This window comes from Anomalospiza imberbis, chromosome 1, assembly GCF_031753505.1.
Source record: "Anomalospiza imberbis isolate Cuckoo-Finch-1a 21T00152 chromosome 1, ASM3175350v1, whole genome shotgun sequence".
NCBI lineage: Eukaryota > Metazoa > Chordata > Aves > Passeriformes > Viduidae > Anomalospiza > Anomalospiza imberbis.
Window position 1 is genome coordinate 113243761 of NC_089681.1, and position 16230 is coordinate 113259990.

Below are 16230 nucleotides of genomic sequence, written 5' to 3' on the forward strand. Positions count from 1 at the left end.
CTGGCGTGGAAAGCGAAGCGCCGTAGAACCGCCGCTCGGTGGAGGGCTCTGGGACAGGAGGAGGAAGACTGGGCTTGGAATTGATGTTACAGGAGGGGAGATTTTATCCCTGTGGGGGGCTTCTTGGGCTGCTGGGAGCCGTATCGAAGAGGTCAGTCTGTGAGCAAACAGGTGGAAAACTCCTGGGGGTAGCGGGTGGGTCATCAGAGCTGTCTTGAAGCCACTGTCCTCGAAAGCGAGATATGGTCTGCCTGTCGTCCCGCCAGAGTTGCGGGTGTTGCCTCTTGTTCCTAGAGCAAAGCCTTTGCGGGCTAGCAGAGGGTCTTTGTGTTGGTCCCATTTTCTTTTCCAGCTGCATGCAAGGACAATCAATACCTGAAGTTCCCAAGTTTCAGAGACAGGAAGCAGGAGCTGTGTGCTTGCTGTGCCATCTCGGCATTCAACTTCATCATCCTCCAAAAGTTGTAACTCTTAACAGACCCAAGAAGGGGGTGTTCTACTGCCTTTCGTGGATTGGTCGGAAGTATTAAGATTAGAGAGGGTGCTGGTGATAGCTGACTCTAGAACTGATGAATTCTTTTGAGCCTCCTTATAGTCCTTTGAGAGTGCTGGTTCCCAATGCTGAGGTGCTCCCCTCCTCAGTAGTAAGAGCGGATGCTCTCAGGTTTTGGTGAGACCTGAGAGGAAGGAGGAGCAAAGGTGACCTGAAGGGGTCTGGTTCAGCCAATCAGTAAATCCCCTGCCTTTCTCTGGCTCAGCATTGAGGGGGAACTTCTTTAATGTTTAAGCAGAAGACACTAGATCTTGATGGATAGGTATCTTTAATCAGACGCATGTGCTTTACAGAGGTGGGAACTTTTAACGAGTCTTGTTGAACAGAATAACAGCCAACTTGTTCTTGTGTCCCTCTACATCTTGGAGCTGTTCAAAATGAAGTATTATTAGAGTGAGCAAATCCTGTGCATTCTGATGGTGGACTATTTCCATGGATCTAATTACTGCATTATATGTTGGTAATTCTCTTTAATTTTAAGAACCTGGCAGCATGGAAAGGTATATTAAAGAAATGTGCAAGTTTCTGGGTGTGCCACTTGAAATCACACAGTTTAGCCATGGGAACATGTCTAAGCTGAGAAGCTGTTCTCCTTTCTTTTCACAATACTTTGCAATCTTTACATACTGTGGTCTTTGGATGACTTTGCAGAATTAAGATTTTACCATCTAGGTTCGACCAAGTAATTGAAAGTTTTACAGCTCATACAAAAAACTGCAGAATGAAGTGTGAAAATTACTGAATAGGCATTTTTATTGAAACATGTTCTTAAATGTAATGGGGTTGAAATTATGGTGAGTCAACAGTTTCCTACAACTGGAAATTATCAAACTTTTCATTCTCTAAAAGCAGTAAAAGTTAAAAGTGTGTTTGTCAACTCAAGAGTAGTTGTAGGGAAATAATCAGATTTTAGTTGAAACTGTGTTCATTTATTTTTTCAGAAAACAGTGGGACATTCTTTCTTTCTCTCATGTGCATTTTAAATGGTGAAGGTAGGATTACTGAGCCAGCTCCTAAAACCAGACCTGTTCCATGTCAGCTGTAGAACACTGGCATGCAAAAGAACAATATTGTTGTAGCACTGAATTGAATGGGGCCATGGCCTGTGTGCCAGGCTGAAAAAAATGTTGGTTTAGGTGGTGGTTCATTTGTAGATGATCATATGATGTCCTTGAGGAGGGTGAGAGGGGTAGAGGTAGGGACAGAATAGTTTCAGCTGTCTGGCTTTAATCTGCTTGCCATATATCTGCTGGATATGCAACCACTTGCAGTTCAGTTATAGGTTGTTTTGAAACCACCTTGATTTTTTTAGAATTCTTGCTAGTGTGTTGAAACCACTAGGATGCTTCTCTGTCTGAGTAATGTATTCTCTGTAGTTTGTGGTTTCTTAATAAGACCACGAGTTAAACAATTGAAGGGTAACAGAAGAAAGTCTGGCCCTAAAGATGAGGAATCGTTTAAAACTTGGTGGGATGTTAATTTATGTTTCAAACTAGCAGATCCTGTGTACATAACGTATTTGCTCACATTTTAGTAAAGAGTTGTGTGTAACTTCAGCTTTGGGTGTGATTCAAAGAGCATGCTTGTAGGTAGGAAAGAATTGCATGCAGTTGTGAAAAAGGAAAGATACTTCCTATAATAGAGAATTTACCCTAGAGTGAATTTCATAAGGAGAAATCATACAAGCATCAGGTGATACCTAATTTTACTTTTAAAAGAAAGAAGCATTAAATGTCTATGGAAAAAAACAGCAAGTCATCTGTGTTTTCATCTGTAATAGGACTTGAAAAAATATAACTAGTTAGACACAATTACCAGTGATGGGAACACATCAGAGTACAATAACTGAAAATATGTATTGGGAAAATAATTTAGCATTATTTAACTGGAGACAAACCAAGATAATCTCTGATTTATAAAATGTACTTGCTTGGTGTTTTAATAGCTTTTTTTTTTCTTGTTCTGGTTGATGATTTTCTGAAATCAACTTGTAGCTCTGCACTCTAATAGTTGGTAGAAGGTGGAGTTTTGACAGTGATGTAAATTACTTTTGGTGGGTGATCTCCAAGTGTCACTGACAAAAGTGCTAAGTTGCATTAAGAGTTAGTTACAAAGCATGGATTTATAATAAGGAGAGTTTTCACTGGTGAAATGTAATGGCATTTTCTAATGCTAGAAAAACTTATTGTGAATAAATGAAATAATTCTTCAACCTCTGTGTGTGTTTAGGAACTAAAGAAAATGAATTGTAATAGCGCAGTAATAGCACTTAATCTGTTTTTATAAATATGCCTTTTATAGTGAAGGTGATGTCATTGTAAGTAACACTTTGAAGTGTGTTGGTTCTGATAGAATGGTAATGCCCACAAACTGAGTATTTCAAACAAGCAACATTTAATCACTTAATTCTGTCAGTGTTTTTTAAGACTTTTTCCTTGACTGTATGAGCTACATGAGCCTGATAAATGGAAGTTGAGAGTGCTGATAATAATTTAGGACTTTGAACACTGCTTCCACTTTCCTGTCCTTGGTGAGAGGGACAGGTTTTGACTCTAGGAAATGCTAGCTTAAAGCAAATATATGCTGAGTGTTCATGTGACTTCTCTTTTAAAAAATATCATTAATATCTGCTCTTTAGATGGAGTGGAATGGAAATAATGTATATTGGTGGAAGTATTGCATATATTTGGGTTATGCTTGTTTGAATAAATACAGTAGCTATATATTGGTAAGTGAAAGGAACCAGCCTTTCAAATAATCTAAATTCAGATATAAGCATCTTTCAGAAGATTCAGAGTTTACCTTAAAAAGAAGGTAATTTTAAGTTAATATTGTCATTTTTAAAAATATGTAGAGGAAATGTAATTGATAAGATAGTAGGCTTAATATATTTTTTTTTAAAGCACCAACAAATAAAGCCCGCCCTAGTTCTATTAAAGGGACCTTGTCTTTCTTTTATTGTTTCATTTGAAATCAAATGCATTTAACTTAATAAAAGGATGATTTTCAGTTTGATTTGGCTTTTAATACATTCTGAGAGGATTAAAACAAGTGCTTCTCTTGAGTAATGTCCAGTAATTTCTAGTGATGTGCTATAATTCACTGGTTATGGCTTCTGCACTGAGTGGTTTTTAACTTTATGGGTAGGTTTTTTGCATCTGAAATCTGAACTGGATCTCTGCTGCCCCAAGGATCTGCCCATCGCTGCTACACCGAACTTTGATCGTTCTTCTGATTTGGGAGTAGGGGTTTTTGGATGGGAGCTATGCAGGAGTTCCCTTCTTCTGCCAATATAGTGCTTGGAGGGAGAGTGTTGGGCCGAGCATACTCAGGAGTTGCATTGTGTTACTGCTCTATCATGGGTCTGTTTCTGTAAGCTGTCAAAGTTCTGCCTGCCTCAAGTATCAACAACTGGCAGATATGGTCAGTAATATGAACAAATCCTAATGAAATCTTCTGTTTTCAGAAATAAGCATACTGTCCTAGAGGTGGACCAAGGGTAAATAGTCTTTTACCCTTTTTATTGCTGTTCATTACTATGCTATTCATTTCAAAGGATGAGTAGGTGGTTGAAGTTCTTACTCCTGAATCCTTTAGGCCTCTTTAGTTGCCTCTCCAGACCCAGGTTAAAGCTCAGAATTAGCTTTCTGTTCTTTCCATTTCTTTATCTGGATCAGGCCTTCTGTGTCTCCGCTGGCTGCAGCTGGGCTAGGATGCAGTTGTCACATATGTAACACTTGTCACATGTGCTGTTAGTTTGTCTTATCTTTGCTCTGCTGCACTGTGGTGTCTGCAGAGCAGGGCGGGCGTGGGGGAGAAGTCTTGTGTTCTTGCCAAGCCTTGTTTTAGTGCTGTTCTCTTGCTTTATATGAGTGTCTGTCTTTTGCCATTATGGTGACCAGAGAACTGGGAGGTTTTTTGTCCTGTGTGTCCTTACCCTACCTGCCCCTCCTTTTTTCACAGTTATACCATGAAAGGAAGGTCAGACCTGAGATACTTGCCCCAATGTATTGATATTAATGTTTACTTTTAATAAACAGAATGTGTTTTGTAGGCTTTGACCTATATAGCTATATCCAACAGTTGAGGGGAAGCAGCATTCCCTCCTGGGCCTGTAGTATTTCTGATTCTGCTGCCCTTAAGGAAGCAGTGCTGTAAAGAGATGTCATGACTCCCCTGGATATTCCAGCACCAGAGGGAAATGTTTGTGGCTCACTTGGGTGAGTCAGACACAATAGTTCTGAAGAGGGATTCCTCAGGTGTTTTGGTTTGCCTGCCAAAATAAAAGTGGTTGCTTCTTATCCTCTATCCTCCACACCACCGTTCATTAAATACTTTTGTCCAGTCTTCTCCTTGTCAGAGTGCTGAATAATGCAGGATCAAAGAAGTGGTAGAGGTGATATCAAGTGGAGGCTTGGTCCTGGAACGGGATCAGGGCCACGTCTTTGACAGCAGCTGAGCCAGTCCCACAGCTCAGGACGTGCATCTGCACCCTCTGTATTCCGAGCTGGGAGGAAACCTTGTTCTGGCATAGGTGAAAGAGGGATGGATGCATAGGAGTGAGGAGCTCAATTGTAACCAAGTCTAGGAAGGGATGTATATCTCAGGGTCTGGGGAGGAATTGCTTTTAGAAGGTTTGTGTGTGATTACTTTAGGTGTTCACGGAGGACGGGTGTACATTTGAGCACGTGCCCTCTGTTAATGTTCGACCTGTGAGATTTGTGTGTGTGTACAATTAATTTCTAAGATGTTTGTGCTGTATTGTGCTAGTAAGTAAGGAATGACTTTATTTGGACAGATAAAGTAACCTTCCCAAATAAAAGAACATACAAGTAGTCTAAGATAGACAGCTTAGGTCTGAAAAAATTACTGATTAAATTTAGTATTTAATTTGCATTGACTTTATTTTTCCAGAAGTAGGTTTTTACCTTGCATCTAAACTGTCTTGTGTGTCTATGTGCAAAGGCAGTCTGCAAATGCATCTTTATGTTTCAATTAATGAAAAGCAGCACACGTGATTCATAGCTGATGGACGGGAATGATTCCATCCCTGGGAGTGAGTTTTATATATATATATATATTATAGATTATATGTAGAAAACTTCAGAATGAAAGCTGTTACAGGAAAATTCATTTTCCTCATTTGAAACAGTATTTCTTGCAAGCCACCCACAGTGAAAATATTACTCTGTATTAAATAGGTGCTTTGTGAATGTTTTCAAAAGCAGATTGAGAAAAAAGATACATAGTTCTATATGTGTATAACTGTGTGAAGTTGTCTCTTGAAAATTGTATGCTTGGAAGCATAGTGGTGTCTTCTGAAGTACTTGTACTGGAACACACTTGTACTGGTCTTTTGGGAGAATGTATTTTAAGGCTAGTATTCCAGATTTAAAGTAAATTCTAAATCAAGGCATATAAAATGTTACTACATAACTGAAATAAATACTAGAATTTGAACTGTTTTAAGTTCTAGTGATAAAAACAAAGTGTCAAGATCAAACACCAAATATTTATTTATGTTGCAAATATAGAAAAAAACTGTTTCTCGTAAGTGAAGTGATAAACCAGCTCTTAGTAATTTTTATTTAAAAGTATTTCCTAGCTGTATTCTTCAGGTATTTCAGTAAAGAGTACTCAAAAATTTGATGTCAAAAGCAGGAAAATAATCCTCTCCTCCTTGACAAGTGAGCATCAGATCTGCTATTTTTAAAATTTCAGTGTGATTGCAAATACTTTTACTCTTATGAACTAAGGTCTTTTAAGTCGTGTTTTGAAGTGAGTTGTTAACTTATTCTATGATATCAGCTTATCTAGTTTCATTTAATAAAGCTATTTTAATATCCTGTGTCTCAGTGCAATTCCAGTTTACATAGAAATACAGTTTGCCACTGAAAGTAAGCTACTACTTCTATTTTTTTATTTTGTGAAAGTGGTAAATCTGTGTATTTGTTACACTATGCTCATCTAGCAATTTTAGTGTTTTTTTTCAGCTAGTAAGCAAAAAGGATGTTAGCCAAGTTAGTGTAAAATCTACTTGAGCTAGAACATGTTTGAAAGGTTCAGACCTAAACATCAGATCTATGTTTCCTTTGGACATAATTTAAAAAGCTACCTTAAAGGGGCAAAAAAAAAAGGAAATATGTAAGAAAGGATTAAAATGCTTAATCTACCTTTTTTTTTCTTCCCTGATTTGTGAAGTAGAATTGCAGTTGAGATATTAAGCAGTCCTTCTCTCATGGATACCACATGTCTTGATTTTTTTTTTTTTTTGTTCTTTTTTGTGAATGAGTGGGCCTAGTTAGTCTTGGGTTTCCTGTTCCTTCTTCAGACATTGGAAACTTATGAGAAGAGCAAATGTAGTAAAAGCTGGGCAAATGTCTACCTTAGTGAGGTGCCAAGAACTCATACCATCTTTCTCAATCTCTGAAGGAATCTTTAAGGAGAGAACAAGAAATAATATTTTCTTGTCATGACAAGGTACAGGAGCCGTAAGATAACACTGAGAAGTTATTTCCCTATAAATCAAAAGAAGCTGAGAAAGTAGAAGAAAAAACTTAAAGCTCTCGCAACCAGATAGCTTGATATATAATATTTCCATAACAACAGTTAGAATTCTGGGTCATCCCCTAAGCAGGGCATCTTTCCTTAAGAGAAATGGCCAGTGTGAGCTTCAGTGGAGATATTTCCAGCTGTGTAATCCATGGTAGCTCTGCGATATTTGGAGTTTTTAGGGATGATAGTGTAGTAGTATGTGAGCATTTCAGTCCTGTGCTTATTCCCCAGTTGTGTGCTGTGATATGAAGGTACAAGGATGGCAAGGTGTCTGGGGAAAAATAACTTTGTCTCAGTCCAGCTATTATAGCGAGTTCTGCTGCCTGAAGTCATTCAGGCTGTTACTTCATGCATCAACGCCGAGCTTTTTGTTGGCTGAGGTAGTTTTTTTTGTCACACTCTATTTAGTGGTCCCTAGTGTTTTCCACCACTGTTGTGTTACAGCATCATCATGAAAACTTCGAGGTGCCATGTCACAATCTTGGAGTAAAAGGAGGCAAGTTGCTTGGAGGAGAGCAGTTGCAAGAAGTGAGGCAGTTATTCTTTTTTGGTATTAAGTAGATCCAGAAGAGGGTTTCACATGTACTAACACGTGAAAAATTGGCTGGGGGCAGAGGAAGAAGTTCCATACTGGTTTGCTGGTGGAGACAAAGGCAGATGGTCCAGATGCTTGAAAGAAAACAAACCTAAAAGTTGTATCATGTTAACCTGCTCTTCCTGGTATTAGTTAAGTCTTTCAGAATATGCGATGTAGACTTTCTTCTTTGCCAGCTGAATGATAAACATGCATGTCAGGTAACAGAAAGGTGATGAAAATGCAAAACAATTTCAAAAGTAATTTCAAAATATATTTGAAGTTATTTTATGAGTCTTTTATATGGTGCCTTTTATGGAGAGGTTGATTCTTCTGTCTGCCAAGACACAATTCTTAAATAGCAAATTAAAGGGTAGAGTTTTCATGATCCTCAAGATTGTCAGCACTTTTAATGAACAATCCTGAAAGGCTTTTCCTAATGACTTCTGTAGGAATGCTGCTGTGGGAGGATGAGTGGCTGAGGAAGAGAGGGGAGTTTTGGAACAATATTAAGGGTTTATTGATTCATTGATGCATCTGATTTCCTCCTTCTGAATTGCTGTCAGTGTCTGCAACACCAACCCTCTGTTCCTTTCTCATGGAATTTACTACAGGATTGAGACTAGAATTTGTAGTGTATTTATGAGGCTTATAAAACATTTCAAGGCTTATAAAGTCTCCAGAGGAGGAGTAGATATTGCATTGTAGGAGCTGAGCAATTAAACTCAAGAAACTTTTTTTTAAGGAACACTGGATTCATATTTATTTTAATATGGCAGAAAAAATAGATTTTTAAACTAGAGAATAGTAGAAAATGTGGCTGTGTTACCATAGGTGCTTCTAATTATTAAAAAGTAGTTTTTTAGTGTGGACCAAATGTAGTATGGGGTATGAATGTATAGCGTTTGTTCAGTGTTTGGGACAGACTTTTTAAAAGGAAAAAAAGCTCATTAATTTTCATTTATGTGGTGCCTTGTGTTAAGTAAATATGTTGCCATTGCTAATTGTTTCTATTGATTATATTGCCTTCCTTTTTAGGGCACCATATGTATTAAAAGTGTGAAAAACCCATGTATCACAGTCAAGGTATTTTAGTATTTCAATGCAAAGTAGACAGGCAAATAACATAATAGTATGTTATTATAAAGAAATTCTAAAATACTGTTAGCTGTTACATTTGTGAGAGTTTAAGAATTTGCTTCTCTTGTTCAGCAGAAGATTGCTTCCCACTGAAGACTGCAGTTGGAACAGTAACTTCTGAATGATATTTGGGCTCTTCTCTATTACTAATGTAGTGTGGGTGGTAGTCCAGAACCTAAACAGAAAAGTCTGGGTTTGGGGTGCTGTGTAGAATGAAATCTTCATATGTGCCAGTTAACATGAGCTCAGAAACTATCCTCTTGGATTTGTTCTCTCCCGGTGCTGTCTTGCAGCATGAATGTCTTGAATGTTGCCTTAGTCCTGCCCAAAGTTTTTTCTTAAGTTTATTTGTTAATAATGAAGATAGGTCAGCAGGGAAAAAATAGCTTGCAGTATGGTATGGGTTCAAGCTGGCCATAGAACCCAGAGCATCTGAAAGAAAATAGCACAGTGCTGATGTGATACTTGACATACAGCCTGTATGGGTTAAAAAGATTTTGTTTTTCAGAAACAAAAATCTGTCAGGATGTGGCAAGTATTCCTTGCAATTGAGAAATGGAAATTTGCTGGGAGTCTGGAATCACAGTGCTCAAACTAGTGATGCAGTAAAGCATTAGGAAAAGGTCAAGGATGTGGGAAACACTGAGTTATAAAGAGGTGCAGGCAGATACTGATAACCTGAAGTTCAGATGTCAGAACCTCAAACTTTTTGATTTCTTGGCTAGTGGAGGGCTTGTGTGTGAGCTGGGTGGTGAGACAGTGGACCAGACAGATTTGGGCATTCTGTCATCAAATGGCTTCAGCCACTGGTTCCAAAGACCACTGTTACCAGAATCTGTAAGAAAACGGTCACAAGGTGTCTTAAAGTATAACATTAATAAGTTCCTTTTTGTGTTAGAGTATTTTTCCCCCTGTTTACCTCTGAATTTTAGCTGGGAATAAGAGATTCTTAGATTATCTGTTACCAGATCATCCATGGATGTACTTTTTGATACTGTGTGAGCAATAAAAACTTTAGTATTGAAATAGAACTTGCCAGTGGATAGACAACTAAAAAATTTCAGACCAACAAAACAGTCTAGCAATAAAATTCAATTTAATTGTCATCATGCAAGGGCAGATGTTAGACACTAGCTTTTAAAGAACATAGTAAAGATCAGGATCTGAATGTATTGCTAGTTGTGCAGAAGCCTGTGCCAAATAAAGCATAACTGTTGCTGTACTTATTTAATATGACCAAAAATGAATTAATATTTAAAACTAAATACATCATTTTTTGGTCAGAAGTAATTACAGTGAGCATACATATTTCCACAAAGGTGTTATTCTTCAAAAAGAATGGAGAAAGCAAATCCCTAAATTTTTATTTAAGTCTGGTGTGCCTCTATGTTGTGTATTAATAATCCTAAAATAAAAATTATGCTACTTTTATGGTTTTTAGGTATTTACTAGGAAGATGCAGCTCTGTAATTCCAAGAGTGTCATTCCATTGTGCAGCTAAGCTAGCAATACCTGTTGAAAAATGTGTTGTTGTTTTTTTTTAAGCATATCCTCCTAGCTATGTGTTTCTACTCTTTTCCTTGCACCACTAACTTATCTGATTCTCTAGCAAGCTTGTTCAGAAAAGTGAGATAGTGAACAACTGATTGCTTCTGGTTGTTGAAGAATGGGGAAAAGCTCTGTTTGCTCCCTGAACCAGATTATTGGGAGGTGGATTTGATTCCGCTATAAGGAACGGAGGAGGGAAGAAAGAAGGAATTTTGCCCTTTTGGCAGCAGTGAATAGTTTTGGTTTTCTCTAACAGGGAAATCTGACCATTCTGAAGGTATTCCATAACTAGATCATCATCACTAAACTCTATGTAATGTGATGCTTTCAGAATCCAGAGAGAAGTGTCAGAATCAGGGGATTAAAAAAAAAGAGGAAAAAAAATAGCAATTAAAAATGAACAGATGGATTAGTCTCACTGGTGAGACTAGTTCCGGGTGAATTTTCTGGGAACTTCTTTCCATGATCAGCTTTGGGAAGGATGTGATAGAGAGCTTTAGTTCATGTCACTAATGGTATGCGACAGTCTATGGAAGTTTGCTGTGGTAAAAGGGAACTGTTACTTTTGTGTGTTTTCATCTTGGTAGGAGAGCCCAACCATTTGTTAAACACAGCAGGAGAGTGGTTTGTTTTGAAACTCCCTCCAGTTTTGTTTTCATGGTGGGAGGTATTCTCAGCCAGAGTTTTCTTTGGGAAGATTGCAAAACATTTAGGTAAAATTGTATTCCTTGTCTGTTTTTCTAGGGCAAGAAGAGGCCATTATGATCCGATATGACACGCTACAGTCAAGTGCATGTTATCTATAGAATTCCCTAGTAATTATCATAAGTCACCTATGCACTTTTTTTTTTTTTTGGAGGTATAGCATATCTCCCTCAGAAGAGATAGTTTTGTTTTGAACTGTAATCTGTGGATTTCATTACTTAATTAACCTCCCAAGGTTTTACGGCTTAATTACACTCAAAATGTACTGTCTTGTCCCACTAAATGTGCTTATCTACACTTTATTTAAGGAAATGTAGGACACATGGCATGTACTTTTCTAAGTTGTTATGTCCCAGGGCTGCATTTGCCTATTCAGGAGTATGTATCAGGAGTATTCATTATATGGAGTAGTTTTATGAGTTTAAGGCAGAAAAGACAAAGGGAAGGAAACTTCTTGTTCACCTACGTATTCTCTTCTAGACTCATTTATGCTTATCTGCCAATGTAGAAAATTCGCCCTTTTCTTGCAACCTAATAGGGATAAGAAGGAATGGACAGACTAAAGAAAAATGGTTTATAAGTGTTGTTGTATGGATATATTTTGCAGTGGAGGAGGCTATGACAGTGACCAATACAAAATTAAGTTTGTGTAAGTGGGGAGAGACATTAATATTAACATTTTTCAGGTTTGTCAACTTTCTATGGTGTGGAATTAATCTACTTAATTAAGAATAAATCCTTCACTTAAAGTAAGGAGTCAAACCAAGGATGTATATTCCAGCTGTGGCAAGATTGAAACTGATGGTGCAACCTGCCTTCTTTGTTGTAGTTTTAGATGTTATTGTGTCTTTAGATAGGAATAGCTTTTCTCTGGTGCTGCCATACCCTCTAGATCAAGTGTGTTTTAAGATTTAGTTGTATTAAGTATAGCTGTTTGCAGGATAAGTAACCAAACTCAGCGCAGTGGCTCAAAACTCAAAGAAAGATGACATGACCCAGTTTTCATTACAAAAAGGCAATAAAAATCTCTGACTTAATATGGATGTCACACACGCCTTCTTATACACAGAAATGTCAATGGGTGAGAACACAACATGAAAAAGAAAAAGGCAAAATGTGAAGAAAGAACATTCCAAAGCAAAATATGTGAGTTCATGGGTTGAAGGTAGACGGTAAAAACCTTGTTGCCAGACTGTCGTCTGTCAGCAGCTATTTGGGTTCTGGCTGTGGAGATCACCAAAGGAAAGAATGACTGCAGCTTTCACAGAGTACTAGATAAATTCATGGCACAAACACCTTCAAAAGGGAAGCTCTGCAGCCATTTCTATCATCCTGGGGAAAGCAGTTGCCACGATAAGACCTGGTCGTGACAGCATGCAGGATAGTCGTGGTTTGGTAACCTGTGCAGCAATTGCTGTCATCTGAGGATTGGGGTTTTTCTATCCAGTTGTCACTATGCTGTGTTTAAGAGCATGTAGGAAGCTGGCACCATCAGAGGTCACTGTATAAAGTTTGACTGCATGTCTTTGAAAGAGGATGAACAGTGCAATAGGTTGTAGCTTTCCAAACTACTTAAGCATGGTTGTCTTGCTGACTTACTCATATGTGTGTATTTGTCACCAATCTGGAGGGTTAGAAAGTCCCTAAGATTAGTAAGAATTTGTAAAGTCTTGAATGTCACAAGATTATTGAGAAAGTCATACACTGTGTCTAAAAAAAAAAATAAAAAATTGGCAACATTAAAATTGTAAAGCAGCCCTTGAAGGTTGGGTAACCTAAAAAAAAACAAGCAAAAAGCAATCATACTGTGAAGCAGAAAACTTATGCCCTTTGTGACACTTGGTTAATTCTCTTTAGGGGTTTTCTCATGAAACAACAGCTGATGCTGTTTTGAGAAGTGTTATTGAAGCTTTAACAATATGAAGATCTTTCATACAGGACAGAATACAAAAGGCATTCTTGAGACAGTTCCAAAATATACAGCAGAGATTGTCAGTTAAACAGCCCTGTGGTTAAGTGCTTGCCCAGTTTAAAACAAAAAAAAAAAAAGAAAAGTAGGGGAGGACTTTCCTGTTGCATTTATTTGTATTTTAAGTAGTAGAAATTTGGAAGTTGAAAACACTTAAATTTTATTTGGTTTTTTTATCAAATGTGAAGACTGTGGAGGATATTTGTTTCTATAGATCTCTATCCTGTGTTTGGTGATGAAGATTTTCTCTTTTAGGAATGAGTTGTAAGCATCACTTGAACTCTAAAAATGTCCATTTGAGATGGAGATAAAAATATTCAGAATTGGTTTTCTGGTTACAGCACAGCCCAAAATGCTTGGCCTGGGAAACTGCAGTTCTGTGGACTTCTGATTCTTGCATACCTGCATAATTACATTCATCTGTAGAGCTGAATACTTTTGGGTTTTTGTTTTATGCTTGTGTTTCAATAGTGTGTTAAATAAGTTCTAAATGTTTATAACGTGAGGGTTTTTGCATGCAGAATATGTATGATTCTTGAAGTATTGTATGAATAAAATCATGCATCATTAATAAAATCTGTCCTTCTCTGTGACAATGAAATGAACATTTAAGCTTGGCATACTTTGTGATGTCTTAATAAAAACTATAGCATTAAAGTTCATTGAAGTTAAGACTACTTTTTTCCTTTTTTTTATCATTGAGCAGAAAGAAAATATTTTATGCTGATCCTTTTTGTATTTTTCTCCATTCTTAAATCATATATTGTCGTGTTCCAATGAGTGTGTTATAAGCAATAATGGACATAGGTGTCCCAGGGAGTACAGTAGCAGAGGATCCTTACTAATGCTGGCCTACAAGAAACCTCAGCTGTCCCCAGAAAGGACACTTCTGCAGGCCTACTCTTTTTAGGCAGTAGAGTTTGTTTAGGTGTGACCTCCCTTGTCTGTCAATGTGACAACATTTTAAAAGTAGCATCTCAACAGAAGATAGAGTTTTGATACTCTACATTTATTACTGATAAATAGGAAAGTATAAACTCCTCTAAGTTGTCAGTAAGACTTTGACTGGAAAGCAGAAGTGCATTTCCTATCATTGTATTAAAGGCAATAGCTTGTAGAAATCCCTTCCCAATATTCTATTCTGTAATAATTTTTCCCAATCTAGAGCTATTTGGTCACAATGAAATGGACTTTTTGCTGATCTTCTGACTTGTACTCTACTTGTCCCATAGCATTTTTGTTATTGAAGGTAGGAAAATTATAGCCTAAATATTTAGGCTAAGGTTTAAGTTCTCACTTTCTGTTAATGTGTGTGCTGAGTTGTGATGTGTGGTTATATCCCAGTCCTCGCACACTGGATGAGTAGAAGCATTTTGGAGAGCTGTCTCAGAACAGTCCTGAGAATATAATACTGATAAACATGTCAGCTGAAGAAATGTCGTGTGGTAACTGCCCATCACAAACTTCCCTGACTGTAAAAACTTCTTATGGCCTAAGAATTGGGAGCAAATGGAACAGTTCTGTTTGAACAAGATTTTGATGGTCTTTGCATGTGGAATTCTTTTGCATACTATATCAGTTACATCTCCTCTTTTCCATTTTTTCCAACACTTATTTAATCTGAGATATATTATATTATTTTCCTGCTAGTCACTGGTCCTCTCAGAACAAGTGAACAGTGCTGTGGGACCAGTAAGTGAGCTAAGGGTAATTCCTGTGAGATATGATGTCAAAGATGGTAATAAAATAAAACTATTTATATACATGTACAGTGAAACTCATTGAAAGCCTGGACATCATTCACAGGACTACTTCAATGAAAAAAAATTGTGTTGCAACTATTGGCAATGCTTCTGTAGTAACAATTCTTATTCCTTCTCTTCCATGTATATCAGTTTAATGCATCTATTTGAAAAGTTCTGTTCTTTTTCTGCTTGCTTAGTTGATCCATAACTAATATTTTTAGGGTGATGGTGACAGGGTTATCACAGTTTACAACCAAATAACTGTGAAGGCTAAATTAACTTGGATACTAAAGCCCTCTAATCACCCATGTGATTTTGCAGCTTCCCTGTTTGGCAGAAAATGAGATAGATTCCAGAAGAATAGTCATGAGAGCTAGTGTTGTGGTTCCAACTCTGCTGCATGCAGTCCTTGTTCCAGATTGTGAGCTTCCCTGGGTTCTTTCCCCTTTTCCTCTGGATGCTGTCAGATATAGGAGTAGGTAATAGAGGATTTTATTCTCATTTGGCATGTTCTGGTTTACTCATGGCCAAATAATTGGTTGTTGTCATCACTGGCGCACACAATCTGCCTCTCTCAAAGTTCTGGAAGTGTGTTTCCTAGAATTTTCATAAATAAAATAGAAAAATGTGATCTCTAAATCTCGAGAAGAAAAGTAATTGTCTGTGTTATGAATAAAATTATAAGCTTTGTTCTTGTGCCGACTGGGTGGGGGGAGGTGTAGAGGCATCAAAGCCTGAGTACTAGAAGCAGGAGAAGATAAATGAGATTAATATGTGGAGAATTGTGCTATAGGTTGGTGTTTGGCCTTTTTGATTCTGCTGAAGTTGTTAGTGTGAGTTCAGTATCCTTTGCTCCTTTTTTCCTATGGATTTATGTGCTTTCTTGCCCTTTGCTTTCAGTGCTATCTGGGGCTGCAACAAAAGCTAGGTTGAAGGAGAAGTGATTACACTTCTTTTGGCCACAAAATTTGCAGGATGACTGGTTAATTGAAGTTTGGGGTTTAGCCTGTATTTACTTTATATCGACACATACTGGAAACAGCTAAATGAGAGGAGAAAATTTGCCTTAGTGGCAGGTGGGTTTTGCCCTCATTATTTGTCTGGTGATGATTTCTACTGTTCATGTAACACATGCTTCAGAGGTGATAAGCCCCCTCTGAGAGAAGGAGGCAATTTCAGGTACTGGGTGGGTGGAGACAGAATTCCTTATATCTTCCTAAGCCAGGCAAATAAATCATGTGAGTTAAAGTTACATTGACTGTCATTTTAAAGATAATTCAGATAATTCCTATGTATAGATAGGAATGCATACTGTAAAACATCATTACTAGTCTCTTTGTATGTATGCTTTTACTGTCTCAGAAGAGGGCCAGTCTATATTTGGTTGTTCTGAGATTAACCTTTTTTTATGTGGTTTTCATTCAAACGCAAGGAAGTATCT

General features: G+C 37.6%; 1 protein-coding gene across 4 annotated transcripts in view; it reads left to right on the plus strand.

The window, feature by feature from the left end:
* Positions 1-16230, plus strand: part of TOP2B (DNA topoisomerase II beta) — a 60629-nt gene that overhangs the window by 559 nt on the left and 43840 nt on the right. The window lies entirely within an intron of this gene.